This window comes from Saccopteryx leptura, chromosome 4, assembly GCF_036850995.1.
Source record: "Saccopteryx leptura isolate mSacLep1 chromosome 4, mSacLep1_pri_phased_curated, whole genome shotgun sequence".
NCBI classification, from domain to species: Eukaryota; Metazoa; Chordata; class Mammalia; order Chiroptera; family Emballonuridae; genus Saccopteryx; species Saccopteryx leptura.
In genome coordinates this window covers 190,088,668-190,101,819 of record NC_089506.1, presented here as the reverse complement: position 1 = coordinate 190,101,819, position 13,152 = coordinate 190,088,668, and positions in this window count along the sequence as shown.

Sequence of the window (13,152 nt, the reverse complement as noted above, 5' to 3'; positions counted from 1 at the left end):
TAAGAGTACACAGGTTTCAGGTAAACATTTCTATAGCATTTGAATTGTTGGTTGTGTTGTGTGCCCATCACCCAAAGTCAAATCCTTTTCTGTCATGCACTGGTGTTCTGATAAGAAGTGGAAGAGACAGCAGGGATGTGTGTGCACAGAGGAAATGTCATGTGAGGACACAGCGAGAAGGCAGCCATCTGCAAGCTGAGGAAAGATGCCTCAGGAGAAACTAACCCTGCCCACACCTTGATTTCAGACTTCCAGCTTCCAAAACTGTGAGAAAGGTTCTGGCAGCCCGAGCTGACTAATATAGGAAATGAGGAAGGAACATGTCCAAATGAAGAGCCAGCCCTCAGCCCCATTCTCTGAAGTCTCAGCAGGACAGGGCCATTATTATGGTGAATGGTGGGTCTTGAGAAGCCTTGATGAGGCTATTCGGTGGGGAGCTCTGGAGATGAGGGGAGGGCCTGAGATCAGTTGCATCTGGTTGTGTTAGAACCAAGGCAGTGAAGGGAGCACTGAGGTGGCCAGATGGGAGTTGGAGAGTCAGCTGTGGCCAGGGGCTGCCCCAGCCCATCCTCACGACCCCAGCTACATCAGGGATCATTTCTTTCCCTGATGCCTCCTGAATTCGTTTTCTATTGCTACATAAAACAAAAACCGTGACATCAGTGACTTAAGACAACACATTATTATCTGGCAGTTTCCATGGGACAGGAGTCTGGGCACAGCTGACTGAGTCACCTGCTCAGGGTCTCATGGCAAGTCCTTCCCTTCTCAGGCCTGAGTTTTCAACCACGGGAGTAGGGGGTGGACCAGAGGATCACAGGGGCCCTTCAAGCTCTCACTGGGGCAGCAGATTCCAGCCTGAAACTTGTCTCCTTGACTCAAGAGAAGCTCCTGAGATGAGAATCCAAGCAGGTGAGAGTTTGTCATCGGGCCTTAGACGTGACACTTCCAGCAGGAGGGTGCTTGGGATGTGTGTGTCCGTGCACTTTGCCCTTGGTCACATGGTCATAAAGAAACAGAATGGATTCTGCAGCCCCCTGAAAAAGCCTGGGAGCAGGTTCTTCCCCAGCCAGGCCGCCACACGAGAATGACTCTGACCAACAGCTTGACCATGAGTCTGAGCAGGTGACTCAACCAGCTGTGCCCAGACTCCTGTCCTATGGAAACTGCCAGATAATAAATGTGTGTGTAGTCTTAAATCTCTAAATCTACGGATCTGTTCTATGCAGCAAATGAAAACTGATTCAGGTGGCGTCAGGGAAAAAACTCATTCCTGAGGTAGCTGTCCCTCACCTCTGGCAGACCTTCCTTCTCTGAGCATCCAGTTCCTCATCTGTAAGGTGGGGGTGATGAGAGCCACCCGGGGGTAGCTAAATCTGAGATCCACTCAGTATCCACTGGTACAGAGCAGGTGCCAGAGCATTACTAGGCCACTTTCTTTGTGAAATGTTGATACAATCATCTCCAAGTGCAACGTGACCTTGGGAAATTGGGCTATGCCTGTACATTTGACCTGAGTGTTTTAAGACTTGCTTCCATTATTAGAGACTTTATAGTTTACAAGGAGCTTTCCCACTGGGCCAGGGAGCAGGAATTAACCAATGACTAGTGGTAACCAGGTAACCAGGGCCGGTAGTAAAAGGATGAGTCTCATCTTGGATTGCTCAGGGCTGCTGGGTCCTGGCTCCAAGTTCCAGTGAGCCCACTGAAGAGGTAGGGCCTCTGTTCTCTGTGCTGGTGGAATATGGAGAGTGGGGAGCAGGAGTTGGAGCTGGTTTCAGATCGCTGGCTTGGAAGGTTGAATGGACGGCTCTCAGTCTGGAGATATGGTCAGCATGGACGTGTGGAGGAAACCCTGTCTCCCTGCATGGATATGTGGAGGAAAGCCTGCCTCCCTGACCTGGCTTTGAGGGGCTTTCAGGAGAGAAGCATGGGCTGGGGGTGGTCTGGGCCCACCTGAAGGCTAGGAGTCAGCAAGTTGAAGCTGCCCACAGACAGATGGACACTGGAGTAACCTCTGAGGGCATCACTGGTCAACCTTCAAACTGCAGGCAGGGCAGATGCCACAGGGTAGATGCCACAAGGGCCAGGCAGAGCAGGTACAGTGGCTACTAGTTCAGATCCTGGAGCTTCTCACTAGTTGGGTGACCTTGGGTAGTCACTTAGCCTCCTCTATAAATGAGGACTCTAACAAACCACTTGCTAGGGTTGGGGTGAAAGTAAAATGGCCAAGCCCAGTAAAGCTGTGGATTCAATGTCTGGTCCATTGTAAGTACCAGTGAGGCTTGGCTGCTGGGTCAGCCCTGGAGGGCAGGCAGGCTGGCCTCTTGTCCACTGCCACACCCCAAGCACCCAGGGTCACATAGGATATGTGTGATAGGTATTTGTAGAATTAATGAAAGGGGAGCCATAGGACCAGCTTCCCCTTGTTTGTTTCATCATCAAAGTTCCATCCTACAGAGGATGTCAGGGAGTCCCTGAGTTAGATGGTGGGGCCTCACCATCTAGGTCAGGCGTCCCCAAACTATGGCCCCCTGAGGCCATTTATCCGGCCCCCTGCCGCACTTCCAGAAGGGGCACCTCTTTCATTGGTGGTCAGTGAGAGGAGCACTGTATGTGGCGGCCCTCCAACGGTCTGAGGGACAGTGAACTGGCCCCCTGTGTAAAAAGTTTGGGGACCGCTGAAGGTTGTCCAGTACCCCTTCATTACTGCCAGGCAGGGTGCATGCAGGGCAGTGGGGATGGGAACCCTCCTGTCACCCCAGGGCCCTGTTGCTGTGTTTCTGCTGACTTCTCACCCATGAGGTTTGGGGGTGGGGGCAGCTCTGGCCCCACTTGACCCTATGCTCTGATTCACACTGGCTTTTGAGCCCACCCAGAATGACTTTCCCAGCTGTTGGGTCCTGCACCCAGCAGGGCCTGCCCCCGCTGTTTACTCTTGGCAAATGGGACCTTCCTGTTTCTAAGAAAATGGCTTTAATTGGCAATTATCTCATGTCTTTATTTAGCGTCTTTCATCAAGGTGCCTGCAGCAACCCAGCTTATTAAACCGAATCCTTAGAAGGTGCCGAGACTTCAAACATGCCCCTGGTTCACTGGGGTGCCTTGCAGGCTCCCCACAGTGTGAGCATCCGAGGTCAGCTCAGGGCATCATCAACTGTACCTCTGTGCCCCAGGGTCAGGTGGGAGCAGAAACATGACCTTGGGAGGCTTCACTGAGAACCCCGATGTGCCTAGCTCTGCGCAGGGCTCTGTGGTGGGGCAGGGAGAGGCAGGAGGACTTTTTATCTTTGGATAGTTTAGCCCTTTGTTCTTCCTCCAGGGCTAGGGACCCCTCCACAATCTCCACTCACTCACCACTCACCTGACCGTATTTACTGAACCATGACTAAGTGCTGGATTCAATGTTTCTTCCCACGGCTGTGGCTGCTCAGCTGCTCATGGAAGCAATGAGGGAACTCCCAACCTTGCATCCCTTCCTAGGTGGAGGGAAATCTGATTTGTTCCTCTGCCGCAAGCCAGCCCAGTTGATTTCTGCAACTGTTCCTCCTCCAAGACATTCTGAGCTCATCTTTCAGTCCTTGTGTTGGTCAGGGTGAGGGGGTCAGGGGGTTGAGGAGAAAGGGAGGGGGAAAGGTGGGTGGAAGAGAGAAGGATAAGGAAGGAGACATTTAATTTATCGAATTGGCTCAGGTGTTTGTGGAGGTGCAGTTCAAAATCTGCATAGCAGCAGTGGGAAGAGTCGCAAAGGCCACATGCTGGTGGAATTCCTTTCTTGCTCATTGGAGGTCAATGTTTGTTCTATTAAGACCTGCAGCTAATTAGATGAGGCCCACCCACATAATGGAGGACAGTCTGCTTTACTCAAAGTCCACTGTTTAAATGCTAATCTTGCCTAGCCGGGCAGTGGCCGGGCGGTGGCACAGTGGATAGAGCATCGGACTGGGATGTGGAGGACCCAGGTTTGAGGCCCTGAGGTCATCAGCTTGAGCATGGGCTCATCTGGTTTGAGCAAGGCTCACCAGCTTGAGCCGAAGGTCACTGGCTTGAGCAAGGGGTCACTCAGTCTGTTGTAGCCCCCCGGTCAGGGCACATATGAGAAAGCAATCAGTGAACAACTAAGGTACCACAGCAAAGAATTCATGCTTCTCGTCTCTCTCTCTCTTCCTGTCTGTCTGTCCCTATCTGTCCCTCTGTCTGACTCTCTTAGTCTCTGTCACAAAAAAAAAAAAAATTCTTAAAAACAAACAAACAAAATAAATGTTAATCTTATCTAAAAAACACACTCACAGAAACATCCAGAATAATGTTTCATTAAATATCTGGACACTTGGCTTACCCAAGTAAACACATAAAATTACCTATTGTAGTTTCTCAGGTGGGCAGATGATGAGATGTGGAAAGATAGGTGAGAGATCCCCTCAAGGTCTGGGCCTCTGGTAGGCAGAACAGTGTGGAGGACGGAAACACGAAACCCAATGCAGTTCATCATCAGAACAGAAGTGTCCTCAGGGGGGAAGGGCCCTGCTCCCATCCTCTCTCTTCCTGTTCCCTTTTCCTCCCCCTAAAGTCCCTCTGTCAGATGCATCCTGGGCCTGCCTCCCAGGCGTGGCTATTCCTCCCCTCCCCTCTGGAGAAAAAAATCCTCCCTACCTTCAGCTCTAGACCAGACGTGGCACAAATGATGGCTTGGCATTAATCTGACAATATTTGGTGTCTCCCCCAACCCCAGCCTATTTATCTTGAAATAGACAAGATAAATAAATCAGGGTATTTGTTTTACAGATGTAACTTCAGTGTGGATCACAAAGGCCTTCCTTCCAATAGATTGTTGCTCCCAAACTTTTCTGATAGAGAAATCCCCCCCCTCCCCAACTTCCCCCCTCCCCATTCGAGAATGCTTGGGACAGAGATGGGCACTTAGGCCCACCCAGGTCAGGACCCTTCCAGAGAGAGCTATGGGACCAAGAGCTACACACAGCTCACCAAAGCGAGCACTGTTTTCATGATTTCCTTCTCAGAACATAGGCCAAATTCAAATCAAGTTGAATATCAGAGGCAGATTTAATGGCGGGTGCACCAGGTCCGCACCTTGAGCCCCAACTTCTGAAGGGCCCCCTGCAAAACCCCAACTTTACACTTTTTTCTAATGACACCAAGTTTGGTGTCATATGTGCAATTTTAACGTTAATAGTACATAATATATATTTTTTTTATTTAAAAATATGGTTAACATGTATTTTTATTTTCCTTGTCTCTCTTTTTTTTAAGGGGCCCAATATTTTCTTCTGCGCCCGGGACTCAACTGACCTTAATTTGCCTCTGGTGAATATATATACTTTATTTGGTGATATGGCCTTGGCCTTGCTCCTTTCTCAACAATAGATCTGCCAGCGGGAGCCTGACTCGATCACAATTGGACCTGCTGGCAGTAAAGGTTCTCTCCCCTGCATGATGGACCCAAATTGAATTATTTGATTTTTATTCAAAAGTGCGAGTCTAATGAAACGTGAGGGAGGTTTCAGTTCATCTGTCATGCCTAATATTTTGTCACATGCTATTCTTTATTATTATGCAAATACATGTATCTTTTTATATCATAATATTCGCCTGAAATATGATTTTTAACTGCAGTATAGTATTTCACATTGTGAATTTGACATAATTTAACTTATCCCTATAATATAAAACATTTAGTGCCCAGTGTTGTCAGTGTGCTTTATAAAGAGAGCAAATTTGCCAACCTGATACGTGTCCCTTTGGCATAAGGATTAATTCAGGTTGATTATTATTCTCTTTTTTTTTTTTTAAGTGAGAGGAGGGAAGATAGAGACAGACTCCCACATGCGCCCCAACCGGGATCTACCAGGCACGCCTGTCCGGGCAGATGCTCGCAACCGAGCTATTGTATTTTTAGCACATGAGAATGATGCACTTGGACTAACCGAGCTATCCTCAACGCCTGAGGCCATGCTGGAACCAATGTGGAGGCACTGGCTGCGGGAGGGGAAGAGGGAGAAATGGGAGATAGGAAGGAGGAGAGAAGCAGACAGTTGCTTCTCCTGTGTGCCCTGACCAGGAATCAAACTTGGGACATCCATATGCCAGGCCAACCCTCTATCCTCTGAGTCAACTGGCCAGGGCCCAGGCTGATTATTTTTAAGAAACAGAAGACTTGAGAAAATTTTCTTATTTCCTTCCCCTTAATTGCTAAAGAAATTTAGATCAAGGGGCTGTTCCTGGAATAGAACTTTCACCAGAGTGATCTATAAGGAATAAGAGCTAGGCGAGGTGGGGGAGACTGGGTAGGACCTAGAGATCAGAGTCCCCCATGTCCCAGGGTCTCTGCATGGCCCAGCAAACATTTGTTTACCATGTTCAATCTCCATGTCAATTGCCTTTCTCCTCTTTAAAGTCCCAAACCATTCCCCACTACTCCTTAGCTCAAGATGGCATATAAATCTCAACTGCCCAGTTTGTCCTTGGGACCCCCCATATTCTTGTAAGACCCCGTACATAAAAAATTAAATTGGGTTTTCTTCAGTTAATCTGTAACATGTCAATTTTATTCTTAGACCAACCAGAAGAACCTAGAAGGTGTGGAAGAGAAAAGATTCTATGAAAAGTAACCTTACAGGGTGATATGATCTGGGAAGACCATGGGGGTAGTTACATCCCAGGTCTATAACTTCTTTGGTGAAAAGCATATCTCTGCCTTTCACAAGCCCTGTCCATTGTCTCTGTGCATCTAGGTTAACACATCTTAGAAATGCACCCTTTTGGACCCTTGTTTCTAATACATGACTACCCTTTCAGACTTATCCTTCTAAAGCATGACCACTCTCAAGGGAGCATGTAACGTTAACCTGTAATCCAATCTGGGCCTTGCTTTCTCCCACCTTCATGTAATTGACCTTATTTCCCTTCTAATTTCAAATGCATACAAGAGAACTTATTCTCCAGAGACCTTGCTCCCTGGCTTATGTTGTCATTTTGGCTCAAATAAATGCTTTTAAATTTTTTCTATCGGTTTAGATGTTCCTTATGTCGACAAAGGGTAGAGGAAACTTTCCTCCTCCCTGACATTTGCCATTAATAAAGCAAGCACAAGGAACACCAAACCTCAAAGAAAAGATGGAGAGATTTGGCTACATTAAAATATAGAACTTCTACTCATCAAAAGACTGACTAAAGAAAGTAAAAAGATAAGCTACAAACTGGGAGAAAATGGCAACAAAGGCTTGGTATCAAGAATAAATAAGAAAGTTCTATAAGTCAATAAGCAAAAATCCAATAGAAAAATAATCAAAAGATTAGAACAGGCATTTCATACAAGAAAATATAAGCCCAACAAACATGTGAGGACATGTTTAATTTCACTAAGTCATCAGTCAAGATGACTGTGTTTTAATTTCCAGGGGTTTCTGAAACAAAGTGCATAAACTGGGAGGCTTCAACAACAAAATTTGATTGTTACATTTCAGTTCTGTTGGTTGGAAGCCCAAGGTCAAGGTGTGGGCTGGGTTGGTTCTTTCTGAGGGTTGTGAGGAGAATTTGTTACAGTTTTCTTGCCTAGCTCCTGATAGCCTCTGGTGTCCCTTGGTTTGTAGATGGCCTTCTCCCTGTGTCTTTTTTTAAAAGCAAACTTATTGGGGTGATATTGGTTAATAAAATTATATAGGTTTCAAGTATACACTTCTATGGTACATCATCTGTATACTGTGTTATATTACCACCCAAAATCAAATCTCCTTCCCTAACCATATATTTGACCCCCTGTGGCTTCACATTGTCTTCCCTGTATGCATCTCTGTGCCAAATTTCCCCATTTTATAAGAATATACATAACCCACCCTAATACTGCATTTTAATTTGATTTCACCTCTGTAAAGACCCTATCCACACATACAGTTACAATCTGAGATCTTTGGGTTAGGATTCCAACATACCATTTTCTTTTTTGTGGGGGGGATGGGACACAATTCTACCCATACACTATAAGATACTGATTAGAATCCTTGAATTAGCATTAATTTACAAGTCTGATAGCAGATGTTGAAGACGGACTCAACAGGGTCTCATACGCAGCTGGTGAGAGTGGAAACTGACACAACCACTTCAGAAAACATTTGAACAGTATCTTGTAATGTTGATTATGTGCATTTCTACTTTTAGCTCTATTCCCAAGAGAAAGTCTTGCCCATGTGTACCAGGAGACAGTTGCAAGAATGTTCAAGTCAGCATTGTTCATGACAGCAAAAGGGTTCCCATCAATAGAAAACCAGACACATTAATGGTGCTACAGTCATGTGATTGAGTATAAACCACATAGAGCTTCATGTAACAACATAAGTACATTTTGATGTAATGGTTAGGTATTGCTACAATAATGCTGCATAAGAAAGCACCCCAAGTTTCCAATGGTAAAGAAATAATCATTCATTCTCATGAATCTTCAGCCTGGCTGGAGCGTGGCTGATCTTGGCTGATCTAGACTTAGTTTAGCTGGTGGCCCTGTCTCAGCTGAAGGTCTATGGATTGGCCAGTGCTGCTTTGCTCAAAGAGATCAAATCAGTACTTGAATTTTTAGGACCTATAACACATGGCTAAGAGTAAAGTCTTGAGACAGGCAAGTAGTTTACCCATAATAAGGTCATGTTGAGGGTGCTGATTTGGAAGGTGTGAAAGATTGGAGCCATTCAATTTCTCACAGTTAGTAATACAATGTTGAGTGAAAAAAGCAAGCCCCAGAGGAGTTCTGCCGCCCCTTTATATTAGAGTTTAAAAATAAGCAAAGCTGAATAACATGAATAATAAATGACTATGTAACAAAATAAATAAGCAACAGCATACTAAACACAAAATTCAGGATGATTTTTACCAGCTTGGAGGAGAACAGGTGGATAGAATGTAAGTTATTGGTAATGATCTACTTCTAGGGTTGGTGTTCATTATATCAGTTAATCAATCAATTCAATGGAGTAAAGGAAAGGCCAAGCCTGGGCAATGATGAGGGTGTCCCATTAATTAAAGTTCATGATTAATCTAACTCTGTAAACTTGAGGTCCAAGAAGTTCTGCTGGGCCATCAACTGACTGGAGAATTTGAATCTTCGGTGTCCCCACCATCCTCCAAATTCCTGAAATCTCTCCTTCAGCATCTCTATTTTTCTCCCAAAGTAGGCTCAGGATTATACTCAGAACTCTAGGATAGCACCCACTCAGAAGAAAGGGGAGAAGAAAAGAGAGTTCTTCCCTTACTTCACAGAGATGCCATCCTTCTGGGATTACAATCCCATGGGAAAGTCAGCTAGTGGTTGGTCCTGCGCCTCCAGGACATGTATCTTATTTGGTTGAAGGAGGGAGTTGAGAATCTGTGCCCTGCTCAGCTTCAGAGACGCCCATTCCCACTGCAGGATAGGTTCTAGGTCATTATAGTATGTGTGAGTGGCACCCTGGTGCTGTACATGGTGGCCCTGCCTCAGTGACCAACTCTGGGGGGTGTGGAATTAAAAGACTGAAACACGAGGGTCAGTATGGGCCATGTCCAGGGGGCCCTGGTCTCCTGCAGCAGAGGCAACTTTCAGCATCACTGGACACCTGGGATTCCAGATCAAGAGAGACTGGCCAAACGGAGGCCGAGAGGGGAGTGCAGGGCTCAGGTGAAGGCAGGAGACAGGCGGGAGATGAAGGGCCCACCACCTGGCAGAGACCAGGTTCTGATAAGCCCATCGGCCTCCTCTCTAGCCATTCTCCCCACTTCGGGGCTCTTTACAAACAAAACACCTCACCTCTCTTGAAAGTGGCAGGAAGAGAGGGGGGAGTGAATAGGCATAAAGGCCTGGCTCCTTGCTGGACTGGGGAGCGAGGAGGCTCCAGTTCTTTAAGGCAGTGGTCCCCAACCCCCGGGCCGCGGACCGGTACCGGTCCATGGGCCATTTGGTACCGGTCCGCAGAGAAAGAATAAATAACTTACATTATTTGCGTTTTATTTATATTTAAGTCTGAACGATGATTTATTTTTAAAAAATGACCAGATTCCCTCTGTTACATCTGTCTAAGACTCACTCTTGACCCTTGTCTCAGTCATGTGATACATTTATCTGTCCCACCCTAAAGGCTGGTCCGTGAAAATATTTTCTGACATTAAACCGGTCCGTGGCCCAGAAAAGGTTGGGGACCACTGCTTTAAGGCTTTACCCCAGGCAGGCCAAATAGTGGGGAAGGTGAGAAAAGGGTGGGCCTCTCTGGGGGAGTTTATTTGAGGTGCCTGCTTTCAGAGGCTTCCTGGTACTAAGGGCTCCCATCTGCCCAGGGACTGTCTGAATTGATGCGAGAGAGTGAGGAGCAAGACAGGGCTTCCTCTGTGGAGCTCATGGTTTGGAGGGTTTGGAGGGAATGGCCCCTGCCCCCAGAACACCCCCTTTGGTCCAGGAGGGCCAAGGGTCCAGCCTTCGGTGCTCATGTGCATGCACGGACAGACCCCTGAGTGAGACCAGGCTTGCTACCCTTCCCACACCACGGCTATCCCAGGCCACAGCTCCCGCACCATTCCCCTCAGTGACCCCCAAGAAAAGGGAAATGGAGGTCAACTCAATAGTACATATTTCTTTTTTAATAAGTCAAATTTAAGTATATGCCTCAGTGTGAGTCTATAGTAAGAGTTGCATCATTACAGTTACACGAGGTTTGTCCCCCCTCCTGTCCTCGTTTCTTCCCTGCCTCAGAGGTAACTGCTCTCATTTCTAGCTGATTATTTCCATACTCTGTTCATAGCACTAACCAACATGTCTGCGCTGGCTTCTCAGTGTTGACATGATCTATGGATTCTCCTCCATGAGAGGTGCGTGTTGCCCCTCGCCCCACACCCTGACCCACTTTTCCCAATCCAACGACCTTCTCAATGCGAAGCTGCCACTTCCTTGATCTTACCAGAGGTACCAACGAACCGTTTTCACACAACTGAACAAGCCCAAAGCTAACCTGATGTTTGAACACAGGTGGGTGCAGGACCTGGCTGAGTGGGTGGGCCAGCATTTGCAGAAGGAATCACATGAATATATAGTCCACAAACGTTATTGATGGGGCATCTGCTGATGACAGGGTGGTATGCTTGGGGCCGGGGTGCAGGCCTGTTCTGTGGGAAAGGTTCCCTGGGAATTCACCTTCTGGAAGGTCAGTGACATAACAGCCTGCACATAGGCTGAGACCAAGAAGAGCTGGGCTATGTGGTCTTGAAATTGGGGGTGAGGTGACCTCATCACTGCCAGCCATGTCCTCTGCCAATGAACAGTTAGGGTTTGTAGCCACAACTTATAAGCACGTATCGTGTGTTAGGCACAACACTCTAATCCTCATAACACACTTGTGAGGGGAGTATGACCAACTCTGTGTTACAGGTTAAGATATGGAGACCTTGGGGAAATTAAGTGATGTGCACAAGATTACAGTGCAGGAAGGCCCAGCAGGACTCGAATCCAGGACTATCTGATTCCAAATGCATGCCCTAGTCTTTCCACAGGCCCCAGAGCCCTGGAAAGCAGACTGTGGATGTAGTGCTGGTCCCCCTACAGATCAGCCCACAAACATGGGCACTGGGAGGGACGCCTTTCAGGGAGGGCTCTGCTCTCCGTTGTTGCCCTCCCTGTGGGTGTCCTGGCTTGGAGGGTGGATGGGGTCCTGGCTCGGTGATCTCCCTTGGAGAACAGTTGAGTCCTGCTGGGGTGCTGGGTGACCAGCTAGGGAAGGAAGCCCTGTCCGCAGGTTCATTTCTGGTGGGAGGTAGGAATATGTAAGGGGTTTTAAAAGTGATCCACACTTCCCTCCTAGCTCCTCATTGACCCCACCCTGAGGCTGGCTGAGGTGGAAGCTGCTGGATGCTGGGCAACTTGGCTAATTGCTAAGCTAGGGCAGCAAGGTGTGGCTTGACATAATTATAGTCTCTTCTGTTGCCTCTGGCCTTGCTCACAGAAGAGGGTGTGAGGAGGCTCCAAGCAGCCAAAAGCACACATTAGCACAGCAAATTGGGCCTGCTTGGCTGTCTCCAGGCCGCTCGGAGGGCTCCATGTCCAAGCCCTGCCTGACCCACTCTCTGCTGCGGGATGTCCCATGCCTCCAGGGAGGGCCCATCAGGTTTCCTTTTGAGAATGGGGTGTAAGTCTTACAGTGGCAACTTGAACCAACTCTTCCTCACTCCAGGCCTCAGCTTCCTCAGCTGTTCAATGAGATAAGGCCTGCCTGTCTCTTGGGAGAAAAAAAGAACATATTTTGTGACCCAGAGGGTCTGTTTTCACCATCCACTGTGGCTCCACTTGTCCCCGCTGTCCTCCTCCAGGTTGGCCTCTTAGACTCTGCCCACCCCAGGATTCTCTTCTGTTCCGAGCCCCCACAGAAAAGCCCAGTGGGGCTTGGGAGGATGCACGCACCTGAGCCCCTCATTCCCCTCTCGTCACCCCATTTATGGAGGGCAGAGGCCGGACACAACAGAAGGAACAAGGGGCTGGCGCCAGCTGGAAGGTGGTGAAACTGCTGGCTTGCCACCCCATTCTGAGCCTCAGTTTCCCATGCACGCACCTGAGCCCCTCATTCCTCTCTCGTCACCCCATTTATGGAGGGCAGAGACTGGACACAACAGAAAGAACAAGGGGCTGGAGCCAGCTGGAAGGTGGTGAAACTGCTGGCTTGCCACCCTATTCTGAGCCTCAGTTTCCCCTGCTGTCAGGGAGAATGAGGTGAGGGGAGGCAACATTCAGGGACCTGGCAGGCAGATGGGGACGCTCAGATGCAGAGGGCAGTGTCCGCATCCAGGCTCAGTGGAGGGGCTGGCGTAGGACTGAGGCTGGGCCTGCCTTTGGGGTTGTTCTCATCAGAAAAAAGAGGGCTGACCTCTGTCCCAGCTCTGGCCCCTTCCAGCTCAGTCCCTCCTGGCTGTGGAGAGTGACCATGTGCCAGGTCGCCTGGTCTCAGGGTTGCTCCCTTGGCTTCCTGAGCTCACTTCCTAACTGTTGGAGAGCCTCTCAGGCCCAGATCTGAATTCTGGCTCCTCTACCTACCTGGTCTGGGAACTTAGGCCACTTTCTCAGCTCCCAGAGCCGGGGTGGGTAGGAGCGGCAGTTGTAAACACGTCTGCAAGTTCTTTGAGAGGCGGGGTCTA